General features: G+C 46.2%; 1 protein-coding gene across 1 annotated transcript in view; it reads left to right on the forward strand.

Moving 5' to 3' along the window:
- The first annotated feature begins 9,166 nt into the window (after positions 1 to 9,166).
- Positions 9,167 to 15,422, forward strand: part of VWA5B1 (von Willebrand factor A domain containing 5B1) — a 56,178-nt gene continuing 49,922 nt past the window's right edge. Inside the window, exon 1 of the mRNA XM_033156511.1 lies at positions 9,167 to 9,328. The gene's annotated coding sequence lies outside the window, so the exon portion shown is untranslated. The remainder of the gene's footprint in view (positions 9,329 to 15,422) is intronic.

Raw genomic sequence — 15,422 nt, forward strand, 5'->3', positions numbered from 1 at the left:
CTGACCAAATGGCAAGCAACAAATGTTTGAATCCTGGAAAGTTTGAGGTTTTATTAAGTATGTGGTTCCCATGTCCAGAATTATAGAATTGGGGTTTAAACAGTTTACAAAAAATATAAAACAAGGAAAAATTAACACCAGTACTTTAAAACATACAACAGTTGAAATAGTAAAACAGATCAAAATGACCTCAAATTCCTAAACAGCTGGGTCGGCTTGCCTAAATAAGAATCTTTTTAGCAGGTGTCAAAAAGAGCGTAGTAGGCATGAATTATGGCTGTATGATTACCTTGGTTGGAAGAGAGGTGGGAAAATTATCCCTTTTAATTTTCCTTGATCTCTCAGCAGCCTTCGATACCATCAACCATGGTATCCAGTTGGGGGTGAGTGGCACTGCTTTGCGGTGGTTCCGATCCTACTTGAATGGTCACTTCCAGAAATGCTTGAGGGGAGGGTGTTCTTTGGCCCCATGGAGCCTTCAATATGGGGTTCCTCAGTGTTCGATTTCATCCCCTTTAACACCTACATGAAACTGCTGAGTGGGGTTATCCGGCATTTTAGAGTACATTGTCAGCAATGCACTGATAACTCTCAGTTCTGTTTCTCCTTTGCATCTGCAGTTGGACCATTGTCTTGCCTCAGTAATGGACTGGATGAGAGCTTATAAACAAGCACAACTGAGGCACTGTTAGTGGGCAATTCCCTAGACCAGATGGATGGTAGGTTGCCTCCTCTTGACAGAGTTATGCTGCCTGTCAGTGGTGCGGAGTGCCTTCCATTCCATCAGCTTTGGCTGGTGGCTCAGCTTTGGCTCTGTCTGGACAAGTATAGCCTAACTTCTGTCTATTCTCTGGTAACCTCTAGGTTAGATTACTGCGATGTGTTTTACTGCCTGTGCAAGTATACTGAAGCACATGAATCTGACGTTTGGAGAGTTTGCAAGTAAACCATTTTTAACTTGCCAAACATGTGGTCTTTTCCTATGCTAGGGGAAATACATTTTTTGCACCAACAAACCAAACCAACACCTTTAGAATTTTGTCCCCGTATTCAGCAGTTCTGGGTCCTAGTCTATAACGAGCTTTCTAAAATAGTAATGGAGCTAATTGCTTATGTGCCTGTCCTGTTTTTATTATCCTTGTTTAATGGACCAAATAAGGAGGTTGTCTGAACTTTGGCTGTTATTTTTATCAATTGCAGCTCATCAGACTGTATTACAATGATGGAGAGCCTTAGATAATGTGATGCTATGACTAAACAACATTTGATCCATCACTACATTTTTTTTGGGGGGGGATCATCCATAATGTATTGTTATGAGTTTGTGGTTGCTATATACCCTAAATTCCTGGGTCTAGTAGGTGTTGGAATTTAATTAAGGCTTGGGGTATTAAAACCAGGAAATAGCCAGACCCGGGTGGACACCTCCAATCCTTTAATTAAGCCAAGTGTTAAAGGCTAATTAAGCTAGGCTAACTTCCTCATGAGGCAGTCGTCTGGGGTGATGGGCCATTAAGAAGAATAAAAGATCAAGGGACTCTGTCAGAGATAGCAAATGGGTGAGGCCGCTGCCTCCCTCTACTGATAAAGCTGGAGCTTAGAGTAGAGAGATAAAAAAAAATAAAGTTGGTTGCTGTGATGTAAACTAGAGAGAAAGAGGGAGAGCTTGATGTAGGATCTCTGCTTGGATCCTAGGCTGTGCATATGGAGGAAGCAAGACACTGTTAGAGTGTTAATGCTGTGAACCCCTCCATTTTAGGCTCAGGTTGTATGTTTGTATAAATAAACCATGTATCATAAGAACACCACAGTCCAAGAGGAAACACAGACTCTAGGTAAGCTGCCCGGAGCCCCTGGAATCTTGATCCACTCAGAGATTGGGGTGGCATGCAACAGGAGAAACAAGAGGAAGAATGCCATCACACAGCACAGTCATTATGGAATTTGGTAGCACTGGGTATAGCGATGGCCGCCAACTTGGATATTTTTTAAACAGTATCTTTAATTGCAAGGGCAAAGAGAAGCCACAATCATTCAGTGTGGTATGGTGGAACTTGGTTTCTATATCTCCAACTCAGATGCTTAGCCTTATGTACCAGCAACAGCTAGTGAAATTTGGACGTTATGATGTTTTTTCATTACCATAGCCAATCTTCTGGAATTCTTCACCTGCTTATTAGATCTTTTAATAATATGCGAAAGACTTCAAACCCATCTTGTGTTGGGAATGTTTTTTGTGTTTAACATAAAAAGGGGGGGCGGGGGGACCTCTTAAAATTTCTGCCTGATGTGATGATCTTAAAGCCCAGGGTTAAAGGGCTCAGAAGCCCCATTCTCTCCCTATAGCCTTGTCACTTGCTCTGGGTTTTGTTTTGGTAGGTTTTTGTTTTTTTTTGCCTGTCTGGAAAGATGCTTATTCTTGGTTCCATCATCGCCAGAATATTTGCTGCATGGTACGAACAGCATATGAGGGATTGCTTTGCATTTTTGCCTGCCTTGCTTCTCTTCCCCACTCCCCTACCAGCATGCATGGCCTAATTAACTTTTGCTTCTTCAACGCTGCTCGCTTTGCGCTGAAATGAACTTAGGGGTCTCGCTGCCTTGTTTTTTTCCAAGGTGACATTGCAGCTTTCGCCATGGCAACCGTGTCGCCGGGCCCAAGAGGGTGCTGAGAGGCGCAAAAGCCACAAGGAGACTGTCAATTGGAAATGGCAGCATTGGAAAGACTTAATTGAAGAGCCGCACACAAGAGACTGAGCAAGGAGAGACTGGAGACATGCCTCCCCAGCTCCCCAAAAGTGAAGCAAATTCAATCTTTTGAAACATTACCTAAACTTGGGTCTGTAACGTTGACAGAGAAGAGAGGAGGGAGATGATGCAATTTGAGTATTAACTTCGCATACACATGCAGAGCCAGTAAGCTGACCTCATCGTTTGCTGTACGCATGCCAATGAATCCAGTAAATAAATATATAAATAAATAAAGTGTTGTATTTTTATTTTATTTAAAAGCATTTATAAGTGCTTAATAGATTTTAAAAAATATATCTTTCTGTAGCACATGAAACTAGCAGTAAATGACAAAACAGCATTATGAAATAAAATGGCACACCCACACCCTACATTGGGGGTGGCGTCCCCCAAAGAATTCTGGGGACTATAATTTACCCCTCACAGAACTACAATTCTCAGCACCCTTTAAAAAAGTTAGGAAAAAGTTAGAAACAGGCATCTATTAACCATTGCAGAAAGATATATTCTCAACTGCCTGCATTCTTGTCATCAGGCACTCAAAAATTAAAACAGAAGGCTCCTGCTGAATCTCTACTGGCAGAGTATTCCACAGGACTCGGCTGACAACATTAGACACTCTTATTTCTTGTTATCAAGTGAGCCTCGCCAACTCAGGGGATGACCAACAATGTTCCTGCCGATGATCTCAGTGTTTGAGGTGGGACATAAGGATTCAGGCAGTCCTTGTGGTACCCTCGACCTAAGTTGTTCAGGGCTTTGTAAATTAGCACAAGGACTTTGAACCTGGCTCCGTAGTAGATGGGCCGGCAGGGCTGATGCTTAACTAAGGTGTTGCATGTTCCCAGCCAGATGCCCCCATCAACAATCTGGCCACTGCATTCTGCACCAGCTGGAGCAAGGACCAGGACCAAGGACAGCTCCGTGGAGTACGCATTGCAGTAATCCAGCTTCAAGGTTTAAATGTATGGCATGGGTGTGCTCTTTAGGTCATACTCAGTTGGGACAGAGGAGTGTGTCAATTCAGTCCCTTTGCTGCACCAACTGGCTCAACGCCATTACTTGCTGGTAGCTGGGCTGGCTTAGGGTCTGTCTCTGACATCTCTCTGCCCCCAAAACATCTCATACTGGAGGTATAAGCCAGCTACTGCCTGTAGGTGAGACTTCTGTAATAGCAGAGGCTGCCCCCTCCCAGCAAGGCAGGCCACCTTGATGCCACTCTCAGCATCCTTCCTCACTGTGTCTAAAGGTAGCCCTTGTGCGTGCCTGTTGATCCACACTGTTAAAATAACCCATCTCAACCTTCCAGGACTGCAAAACAATATCAAACAAACCCACCCTTTGTTTTGATGCAGACCCTTTCCCTATGCCTTCTACTCCTTTGGAATCCACAAGAGCTGGGGAAATGTATCATATCTGACAAGTTTAATGTAGACGCATGATCTAATTGACTGAGTGAACACTGGGCTGAACGCCAGGGATGTCTCCGTCCTACTTATTATGATGTCTCTGTTTTCTTCTCTGCGTCCTTCAGCTGGTGGTGGGAATGACCCTTTTGTAACTCAGCCTTTGCCAACCCTTTGCTGGGGAAAAGCAGTGGCTAGGAGCCAAAGGAGACATGACAGCTTTCTGTGTCTGTTTCAGCAGTGCCAGTCTATATTTGTTTACTCAGGAGCAAGTCCCACTGCTCCCATGTGAAGTGGCTTTTTAAATTTTTATTTCAGGGGGCCTTTTAAGCAATTCTTGCCAGCCCTGTTTATTGGTCTGACGCTTTCCCCCGTTGCTTCCATTTGTTTCAAACACTGTGAGATTTTGATCGATGGATTGTGTAAGCCGCTTTGCAACCGTCTGCAGCGAAAATTGGCCTGTAAATATTGAAAGTAAACAAGCAGACTAAATAGAATATTCCAGCTTAAATCATTAGATGACAGGCAGCGCAGCAAAGGGACTGAATTGCCACACTCCTTTGTCCCAGCTAAGTATGACCTAAAGAGCACACCCATGCCATATATTTAAACCTTGAAGCTGGATTACTGCAATGCGTTCTCCACGGAGCTGTCCTTGGTCCTGGTCCTTGCTCCTTGCTCCAGCTGGTGCAGAATGCAGTGGCCAGGTTGTTGATGGGGGCATCTGGCTGAGAACATGCAACACCTTAGTTAAAGCATCAGCCCTAACGGCCCATCTACTACGGAGCCAGGTTCAAGGTCCTTGTGTTAATTTACAAAGCCCTGAACAACTTAGGTCCAGGGTACCACAAGGACTGCCTGAACCCATCCTCCCTATGTCCATCCCCCTTAAAATCTGACCCTCCCACCTTCTGTTTTGTACACAATTGGGCAGAAACAGCTGGTTACTTATTTTTATTTATATATAAAAATAAATAAACAGAAAGAGGGACATAGGGAGGTTTTCTGCCTAGCCCTACACTGCAATGGATCCTAGGGCCTTAGAGTGCACTCCTGTTGGTTCTTGGGCAAGTCAATCCACCTGCAAGCCCTTCTGACTCCAGGAAAATGTTTCCCTTGCCCACACACTTTGAAATCAAACTAAGTAGCCCAAGGAAGCAGGCTGTGCAGTTATCAATGCCGGTTAGCTGACAGGAGGCAGCTGCAAGACCTTTGCCCAGCATGCTTTAAAATCAAACTACATGGGCAAAGGAACATTTCCCCATTGCTGAGCAGGCCAGCTCAAATGGAGAGGGGAACATAGGATGATTGACAAGCAGGTGTCCCCATGCACTTGTCTCTGGTAGGTGAAGAGGCAAACTTTGGAAAGAATTCACAAGGGCATATTTTAAAGGTCTAACAGCCTATATTTTCATGCTCTATTTTGCTGCATATTTTGTGATTTTAAATCTTTGATGGAGTTCTCTTGAGAACTTCTCTCACCAAAGAGTACTTGCCCTGGATCTTGGTATCCAGGGAATTCTCCTTTGTTTATTTATTTTCCCTTGCCGCCAACAGGCTCTGTCCAGGTAAAGCCAACAGGATGCCCTCCAGATGCTATTGAACTGTCAATCAGACCCAGCCCACATGGCCAAATGTCAGGGATGGTGAGAATTGAGATTTAAAATGTTCACAATGTTGTTGGGAAGATCCACATCATGCATCAAAAGTACACCCAGTGTTCGTTTAAAGCACATAATTTCCTCCAAAGAATCCTGGGAACTATAGTTTGTTACAGGTGCAGGGAGTTGTAGCTGTGTGAAACACACACGTCCTTCAGATTTCAGCCTTCTCACTGTTAATAACTGTAAAGTCTGTTCAACCAAACAACTATTGTTATCACCATTATTTTACAACCAAAAGTGGACATTGATGCACCATACGCAATATCAAAATAATCAACAAATGAACAATACACAGTTTAAAAATATATTTCGCTTTGTTACAGGATGGCATAAGATAGGTACCAGAATTGGCCAAATTGGGAATTGTTCTGACAAGTAACGCTGAAGAGGGAAACTTATCTAAGGAAGAACTGAGAACAAAGAGATCGCCAATTTTTTTTTCATATTAACTCAGTCTACTTGGAGACATGGGTTTCTATCTAACTGCTATACTCAGAGTAGACCTGTTAAAATTTATGGAACTAAGTTGGTCATGTTCATTAACTTCAGCAGGTCTACTCTGAGTAGGACTAACATTGCCAGCAACCCATGAAGGACCCCTTTGTAGGAATAATGAAACCTCACCAGGTTCCCAGTCTGCCCTGCCCCTTTGTACCTCTATGTGATGAATTAATTTTTCTGAGATGGATATTAATAAAATCTTTTTGATACCAGGTGCCTATGATAAGTTTACTTGCAGCCTTCTAGTCCTATGTGATTACCAACCTGAGGGCCACCAGCAAAATAATTACTACTTGGGGTAGATGTTTCAGTCTTTTTTTTTTTTTAAAGACTGAGAAAACCAGCAAGGCTAAACTTTTCACCTGCAGCAACACTTACATACAGGGCCCGTTCCAGAGAGAAGGGCTGCATATGCAATATACCTTGAAAGCACATTTGAAGCACACACCCTCCCCAAGAATTATGGGCACTGTAGTTTGTTAAAGGTTTCTGGGAATTGTAACTCTGTGAGGGGTGAACTACAGTGCCCAGAATTGTTTGAGGCAAAGAATGTGCTCTGAAGGTGCTTTGAAGGTACAGGGTGTACCGAGCCTGCAAAACTTGTGCATATGTTGTGGCATTATAAGCAAAAGAAATCCCATTCTCAGGCTGCATGCTTTGAATCTCAACCAGATGAAGAAGACCCCTGAAAGTACCTTCCCCAGATCTTCCCACCCCACCCTGACACAAAATCCCTGGATCTGGTGCTGCTCATTGACCTGTTTGTCCTCTTCTCTGTGTGAGCTAAGCACTCCCATCTGTAGCACTCTAGAACATTTTACACTTGAGTCCTTTTAAAAAGTGGATCACACAAGCAAGTGCTGATGTCTGGGTAGGTCTTGGGGGGAGCAGACCATTACCATCCCCTACCCCCCACTGCAATGCAACAGGGATAGCTTTTCACATTTTGAAGCAAGGCTGAAATCCTACACACATTTACCTGAGGGCCAAGTCCCATTTTACTCAGCAGAAATTACTTCTGTGTAGATGTGCCAAGGATCATTCCCATCTAACAGTGCAAGCCTAGCCACATCTACTCAGAGGTCAGTCCTATTGAATTCAATGGGGCTTACTCTCAAGTATGTGAAGTTAGGATTGCAGCCAAAGTGAGATGTAGAGCATTGGACTGGGATGTGAGACCCACGTTCAAATCTGCACACAGCCTCAAAAGTTTCTGGCGACCCCTGTTTCTCACCCTAACCCAACTCACAAGGTGGTTGTGAGAATAAAATGGGGAGAGGGAGAACCACGTATGCCACATCATATGAAGGACCTCATAAATCCAGAATCAGGCTGCACCACTCAGAGAGTCTGTCCACTTAAGACCTCTCTAGCCCAGCATCCTGTTCTTGCAGTGACCTGACAAATAGGAAACTCGCAAACAGGACCTGAGTGCAACAGCAACTCTACCCACTTGTGACTTCCAGCGACCAATATTCAGAGGCAGATTGCCTCCAGCAGTAGCAGGGGTGCCCCCATATTGAATAAAATATGGGGGTGGGGGCAGGTAAGCCCCGCCCCACATAATTGATGGCATGACGCAGTGCACACACACCACTTGAATGGCAATGTTCATCAACTTTGGGGGCCCCAGCCCTCTCAAATATTTTATTGGGGTGGGGTGGGGGCTGAAGGGAGTTGGCCCCTATGAAAAGTGGAAGGTGAATCTAGGCTCTGTGGCTATCCTATGTAAAGTTACCAAAGGTAAAGGTAAAGGGACCCCTGACCATTAGGTCCAGTCACAGATGACTCTGGGGTTGCAGCGCTCATCTCGCTTTATTGGCCGAGGGAGCCGGCGTACAGCTTCCAGGTCATGTGGCCAACATGACTAAGCCGCTTCTGGCGAACCAGAGCAGCGCACGGAAACGCCATTTACCTTCCCGCCAGAGCGGTACTTATTTATCTACTTGCACTTTGACGTGCTTTCGAACTGCTAGGTTGGCAGGAGCAGGGACCGAGCAAGGGAGCTCACCCCATCGTGGGGATTCGAACCACTGATGTTCTGATCAGCAAGCCCTAGGCTTTGTGGTTTAACCCACAACGCCACCCGCGTCCCCTAAACCCCCTTTTAAATCCATCCAAGGTGGTGGCTATCACTGCAGTTTATTGGAGCAAATTGCACAGCTTAACTCTGTGAGATCCCGAATTTCCAGTGTTCAGCTCCATTAGTCACCCCCCCCCAAAAGTTCTAGTACTGGTAATAGGAGAGGTGAAGAAGTAAACCCCCCAAACACACACAATTCTCGGGAAAGTCTACTGGAATCACTTCTGCTTGTTCCTTGCAACTGCTGAGTAACGCAGACAATCCTAGATCAAACTGGGGGAAATGATCCCAATAATAGCAAATAATAATGAATCACTAATAATAAGGATGCAAGTGGTATTGTCGCAGGATAGATGGCCACCGCTCTGGAAACCCTGTTCTGGCGTGCAATCCTGGTCCAGGGTGCTCTCCTGCGTGCTGACACCCCGAAAATACCCCCTACCAGATGGCAAACTGCTCCAGCCCAGCCGGACCGGCAGGGCAGCTGCAGTTCTTGCGTTTGAGGCAGCTCTGCCTTGCCTCCCTCCACCCAGCTGGGATGGAGAGAGAGAGACCGGTCCAAGGCTTGGGCTGTCGCGGAGCTGTTGCTCCTTGTGCCCTTCCAGGATGCTGAGCGCCTGTTGAATCCCACAGGTTGCTGAGCATCCCTCATTCCCCTCCCTCCCTCCCTGATTCCTTATCTCATGTCTCCTCTCTCTCTCTCTGTGGCTTTCTCTCACACACTGTCTTTCACACACACACAGAGCACAGAAGCAGGAAAAGGTTTCCTGTTGGCTTGCCATCGCCTAGACCGGTCCAGCCCGTTCTGGACCACTGAGCCGAGCAAGCGGAGCGTGCGAGCGCTCAGGAACCTGCAAAGTTGATCCGGCATCTCTCCCCTCGACACCTCCCAGTTTCCCGGCTCATCTGTCCTTCCAGACAAGGTAGGAAAGACGGGAAAGCAAAGCAGCGACTTTCTCCTCTTGATCTCTCCTTTTTATTTTTTTATTTTTTTGGGGGGGGGAGGGGGCGAGTTGTTTTTTTTTTACAGATTGGCCTCTGCTGCGGTGCCAGGGTCTGCGTTCCTTCTGCGTGCCTGTCTGTTGTCTGCACTTTTCTTCCCATAGCGCCGTATTCCATGTCTAGTTAGTTGTGTATGTGTAGCTGGGCACTTCACCTTCCTTGTCTGAACATTTCTACAGGCTCCAGCAGCTCCCACTTAGAGGAAGAGAGAGAGAGAGAGAGGGGATCCTGCTTTCCAAAGCATCATTTCCCACCAGTCTGTTAAGGGATGTTGTTGGCAAAGGGGAGGCAGAGTTGGGTGGGATTGGGTGGCAAAAGGCTGGGGCAGCACATAACCCCCTTTGCTGGCTGAAATGGTTGTGTGTTTTATTTGTGTGTGTGTGTGTGTGTGTGTGTGTGTGTGTGTGTAACAGCACCAGAGCTCCAGTTTCGAAATAGCAACCCTGCCAAGGTGCCATTGACGGTGCTAATGCTGGATCCATCCAACCTCTACATTCAGACTTGTTTTGATGGTTGATGTCTCTCTGGAGGATATAGGAAAAAAGAGTTGCACGACAAAATCACAGGCTCCCTCAAGCTGCCTGAATATCATATCTAGATCAGACCTCTCTAACATGATCCATATAGCCTGCAGGGGCTTTCATCTGTTTCATTAATTACCCTCTCCATGGCTGCTAAGCTGCTAGATCATATGAAAGATCATTAACGGTAATCCTCCCCTCTCTCCTTCCTCCCCTCTTTTCTTCTTCCCCACCATTGCTTCTGCCCTCTCTTCCCCTCTTGTTGCATGCAAATTGTAAGCTGTGCAGGGCAGGGACCTGGTCTTACGTAGCTCTGGAAAGTTCCATGTACTTTGACTGCACTGTATCAGCGCATTGTTATTTGTTAAAATAATCTTAAACCATTGGTGAGCTATGATTTTTGCAGTGCTTTCAAAATGGTTTCATCTCGCAGCGGGGGGCTAGGGCTGAGAGTCAAATGCTTTGCCCCACAAAGTCTTTCCCCCACAAACGCACGATGTTTTGGACCAGTTAGTACTGTAGTGAGGGAAGAGCATTTTGGGCACATGTTTTGAAGCATGGCTTGGGTTTCACCTTTGCGTTTCACCCAGGGGGGCTCAGGCACTGCATGATAAATAGGTTCTGGAGCTAGCTGCCACTTGATTCAGATTAAGTCTCACTCTCAAACAGGATTGGCTGCATTCCCCCCCCCCATTTTTTGAAATCACAAGGCTACTATTAGACTCTGTTGGAGCTACTGTGTCTACCCACCCATTCCATTGTTGTGGAGAAATCAACACCATGACAGCTTAAATACATGATCTCAACTCTAGTGTGTGCTACTCAGACTTGGTACAGTCCCTCCTGGGCTAGCAGAGTGATTTGAATGTGCCATTGCTAAACCTTGGAGCTCCGTTTCACTCCCTGCACTTTTAAGAATTCCCCAGGGGTATTCAGTAGAAATCTCATGTCCTCACTTATTCCGAAGGACCTTGGAATTTACTATTTCACCACTTCCAATAACTTGAGGAAATTCACTGGAAATATTGTATTCTAGCAACAAGTAAGCTTAACATTCATCTGGTGTGGTTGAGAGTCCAGTACGCTTCCACTAATCACTCTAACAGCCTTGTGTAATTTGAGGTAGGTCAGGATAGTTATCCCCATACTGCAGATGGGAAGACTGAGGCCAAGCGAATAGGCAGTTACCTAAGGGTACCTCTTGAGTTTGTGGCAGAGAGGGCAGATCTGAACTGAGGACATCCTGGTTCACAGCTGAGTTTTGGACAGAGATCCTGTAGTCCTCATAAGGGCCAGCTGCATATTCCTGCATCGCAGGGTGCTAGATGATCCTCAGGATCCCTTCCAACTCAACAATTCTATGATTCCCGACATGCTGGAGGGCCACTTATGCTCATACTGGTGAAAGAGCACAGGAGATGGGGGCACAGAGGCCTTCTGCTCTGTTTAGACTTGGTGATGATTTGATGGTTGCAGTGGAGAGTAATGGGTCTTCTCTTCCCTGCCTAATTGGGTTTTATCTCTTCCCCTTACCCCATCAGTGCTCCATTGTAGAGATTGGGAGATGGAAGGTACAAAGACCACATCCACACCACAAATTTAAAGCATTATGATACCACATTTAGCAGTCATGGCTTCCCCTCAAAAAACTGGGAAGTGCAGTTTGCTGAGGAAGCTGAGAGTTGTTTGGAGACCCCCTTTCTCCCCTCCCAGTGCTACAATTCCTAGAGTTCTCTGTGAAGAGGGATTGATTGTTAAACCACTCTGAAAACTGTAGCTCTGTGAGGAGAATAGGGGTCTCTGTGCATCCATAACAAATCAGAGCTCCCAGAATTCCTTGGGGGAAGCCATGACTGTCAAAAGTGGTATTATAGTGCTTTAAATATACAGTATGGTGTGAATATGGCCGAAGTCTAGAAGGAAACATTGAAGTTGGTGCCCATAATATATATATATGGGCACCAACTTCAATGATATCCTAGACTTGCCCAGCAATAAGGCTGAGAAGGTAAAAATGATGCCACCACAAAAATTCACGCCCCCAGCATGAATGGAAACACCACTGGTTCCCACCAATCACAGGCTGATGTTGCAGCCACACCTGTATGCCAGCCAGTCCACTCACTAAAGTAGGGAGACACTAGGGGGTGGACAAATATAACAGTTTTGGCTTTCCCCTCTGTCAGTTTCAGTTTTCCAATCTCAAAATCACATTTCTGCAGCAATTTGCGATCTTTTAAAAAAACAAAATCATGAAAATTTATCACAATTTTCGTGCAAATTTGCATGTTTTTGCAAGCTATTTGCCTAATAAAATGCTTCTTTGTGTGATGAACATTTCCCACGGGGTGTGCATATTTGTACACACTGGTTGGTTGGGAAACTGCATCCCCAAATCCAGAGACATGCAAATTTTGAAGGATCATTTTATTTTGGTTTTGATATTGCAGGGTAAGACGAGGACTGGATCTGGTCAGAGGGCAAGATTCATATTTCAGCGCGTGCGCACACACACACGCACGCACACGTCACAGAGTGAGTCATCAGTAAATCACACTGTGCAAAGTTGGAGTTAACCCTTTACAGTATTAGCGAAAACATGGCCTTCACAGACTTGGCTGAGTGTCAGGCCTAATGAGCACAGCAGCTCATCTCGGGTAGGTCTTTCCCCATGAATCAGTTGCCAAGACTGAAAATCCCCACCTGCTCACAGCCATCTAAGTCCCATCCTCTTCAGGGCTTTTCCCAAGCAATTGGAGACTGCACTGTGCGCAGCTTGCTGCTGCTCCACCCATTTCAGTCCTCTTCAGGTTCTGGGAGAAACTGGGGAGAAGAGCTTATCATAGCAGATGGTGGAGACCCCCATGACTCTTCACCAGCCTTGACTCCTCTCTGCCTCTGGCCCTCTCTCCTCTCTTGTTTCTGCCCCAGCTTCTGATTCTGGACTTCTCTCTGCCACAGACTCTCCCAGCTCACTAAGCCCTGTTACCTCTTCAGCTTCCAACACCTCCTCTTCCTAGTTTTCTCCCTCTGACTACTCATCATTGTCCCACCTCCTCTCCTTGGAGTCTAAGCTTTCTTCCCTTGGTGGTTCCCCAGCTGGGCTACTGCTCTGCATCTAACCAATCTAGGACATCCAGCTTGACCCGAGGCCACCCACCTGTCACAATGACATCAGGTGGCCCATTTGGGTGTCAAATGAAACAAAAAAAGTTGTTCCCAATGTGCCTTTATTGAACAGCTTCTGGGATCGAGTGGGCTTCAGAAAGAAAAACTCAGCCAGTCATCTAGGCAGGGCTCCTCTGCACTTAACAGTTGCACAATGAGCAGGGAAGAAGGTGCCATGTGCAGCATGGGCCCATCTCTATGCCAGGAATGGTTTCACCTGTTGCATAGCTGTCCGTCATGGGGCTTACTGGAGCTTGGCTGGAACCAGTAGATTTGGAACTCCATGAAGGGTTACTTGCTGATCACATGGTGGGGCTCCACAAAAGTGGACACCTGAAGCATCCCGCGAACTGTACCTGTTGGAGAGTTGTCTGGAGTTGATGATGGCCTTTGCCTAGTAGTCCATCACTAAATATTCCACAAACGAAACGATATTAAAAATACAATCTATAATAATCTTAGAAAGCGAACGGGAAAGAAGAGAAGAGAACTAAACATCAATTCTTACAACAGAACAGTTTACAGCATGGATTTAAAATACAGTTTTAAAGTGTGGGTGAATAAAAAGTTGTTCACCTGACACAGAGGAGAGCCTCTCTGGGAAGGCTCTTCAAGAGCCACGTGCCACTGCCAAATTGGGGTGGGAATCTGGAAGTGCAGGAGCTCATCATGAGAACCAGAGCCACACAACCAAGGAGCGGCCAAAAAGGAGTTTAAAATTAACTTCTATCATGCAACGTCTTACTTGCCTTTTCTGTAAACATCCCAAATGCAGCAACCTTTTCTCACATTTTGGTTGTCCTTTTCTGAACCTTTTCCAACTCTGCAATATCCTTTTCGTGGTGAGTCAATCACAACTATACACAATATTCCAAATGTGGTCATACCATAGATTTGTATAATAACCATTCTGATATCTGTAGCTTTATTTTTGATTTCTTTCCCATTGCTCCCTAGCATGGAAGTTGCCTTTTTCACAGCTGCTGCACACTGGGTTGACACCTTCATTGAGCTATCTAATATGACCCCAAAGTCTACCACGATCCTTGGTCAGTTACTGCCAATTCAGACCTCTGAAGCATATGTGTGAAATGGAGATTATTTTGCCTTAACGTGCAGCAGCCGAGCAAGCCGATTGGGGCTGTGCGTGTGCCCTGTGCCCAGGGGCGGGGCCAGCTGCCTGTGGGGGTGGAGCCAACCACCTGCAGGGTTGGGCCACCCGGGGCCTGCCTCCTCCCACTCAGCCTCCCTACAGCTGAGGGGGAAGCAGCAGGCATTTGGGGCAGTGCGGAGCCTGCAGGCTCCCAAGCCACCGCATCACTCCCAGGAGAGATCATAGAATCATAGAGTTGGAAGAGACCACAAGGGCCATCCAGTCCAACCCCCTGCCAAGCATGGCTCGGGTGCGCTGCAGGCCCCGTGGTGAGTGCTGCCTGGCATTTTGTCACCCCCTCAGTGGTGACACACGGGGCGGAGCGCCCCCACCGCGTCCCCATTTCTCCGCCACCGTTAACATGCATCCCTTTACACTTGTTCACGTTAAATTCCATTTGCCATTTTACTGCCCTTTCACTCAGTTTGGAGAGGTCTTTTTTGGATCTCTTCACGATCTCCTTTTCCGCTTTGCCGACCCTGTACAATTTAGTGCCATTGGCAAACTCGGCCATCTCACTACTTACTCCTAATTTTGGATTGTTCATGAAGATGTTGGAAAGCACGGCTCCATTCTTTGAGTCAAATCACAGCTGTCAACTTTCCCCCCCTTTTAAGGGAAATTCCTTTATTCCAAATAGGATTCCTCACAAGAAAAGGGAAAAGCTGACAGCTATGAGTCAAATCTCCTTTGCCTATGGCAGCCCCAGTCTGAGGAGGCCTCTCCCTGCTCCCTTGAGATTCTAGGTTCTGTCACACCTACGCTCCACTGAATCAATTTCCATTAAGACTCTGTTCTTCACATGCAATTATTAGCTGTCACATCAAGACTCCATTGTGTGTGAAACTATATTTAAATGGTGCCTTCACCCCTGGAAAATTGCAGCCCCCTCTTTTTTATTCATGAAACAGGTTCAGTGTTCTCCCGCTTAACTCATCCTGTGAAATGGATCCCCGGGATCCTGATCCCCAAGAATCCTTCCTTTATTTTGTGCTCTGTCACAGGGCGCATGGACGCACGGTTAAACTGTGGAACTCATTCCCACAGGAGGCAGGGGTGGCCACCAACTTAGAGGATCAGACACATTCATGGAACAGAAGGCTATTGAGGCTTCTAGCCACAATAGCCATGCTCTGCCTCCATGGTTTGAGGCAGCAAATGCTTTTGAATCCC

The sequence above is a fragment of the Lacerta agilis genome, chromosome 8, assembly GCF_009819535.1.
Source record: "Lacerta agilis isolate rLacAgi1 chromosome 8, rLacAgi1.pri, whole genome shotgun sequence".
NCBI classification, from domain to species: domain Eukaryota; kingdom Metazoa; phylum Chordata; class Lepidosauria; order Squamata; family Lacertidae; genus Lacerta; species Lacerta agilis.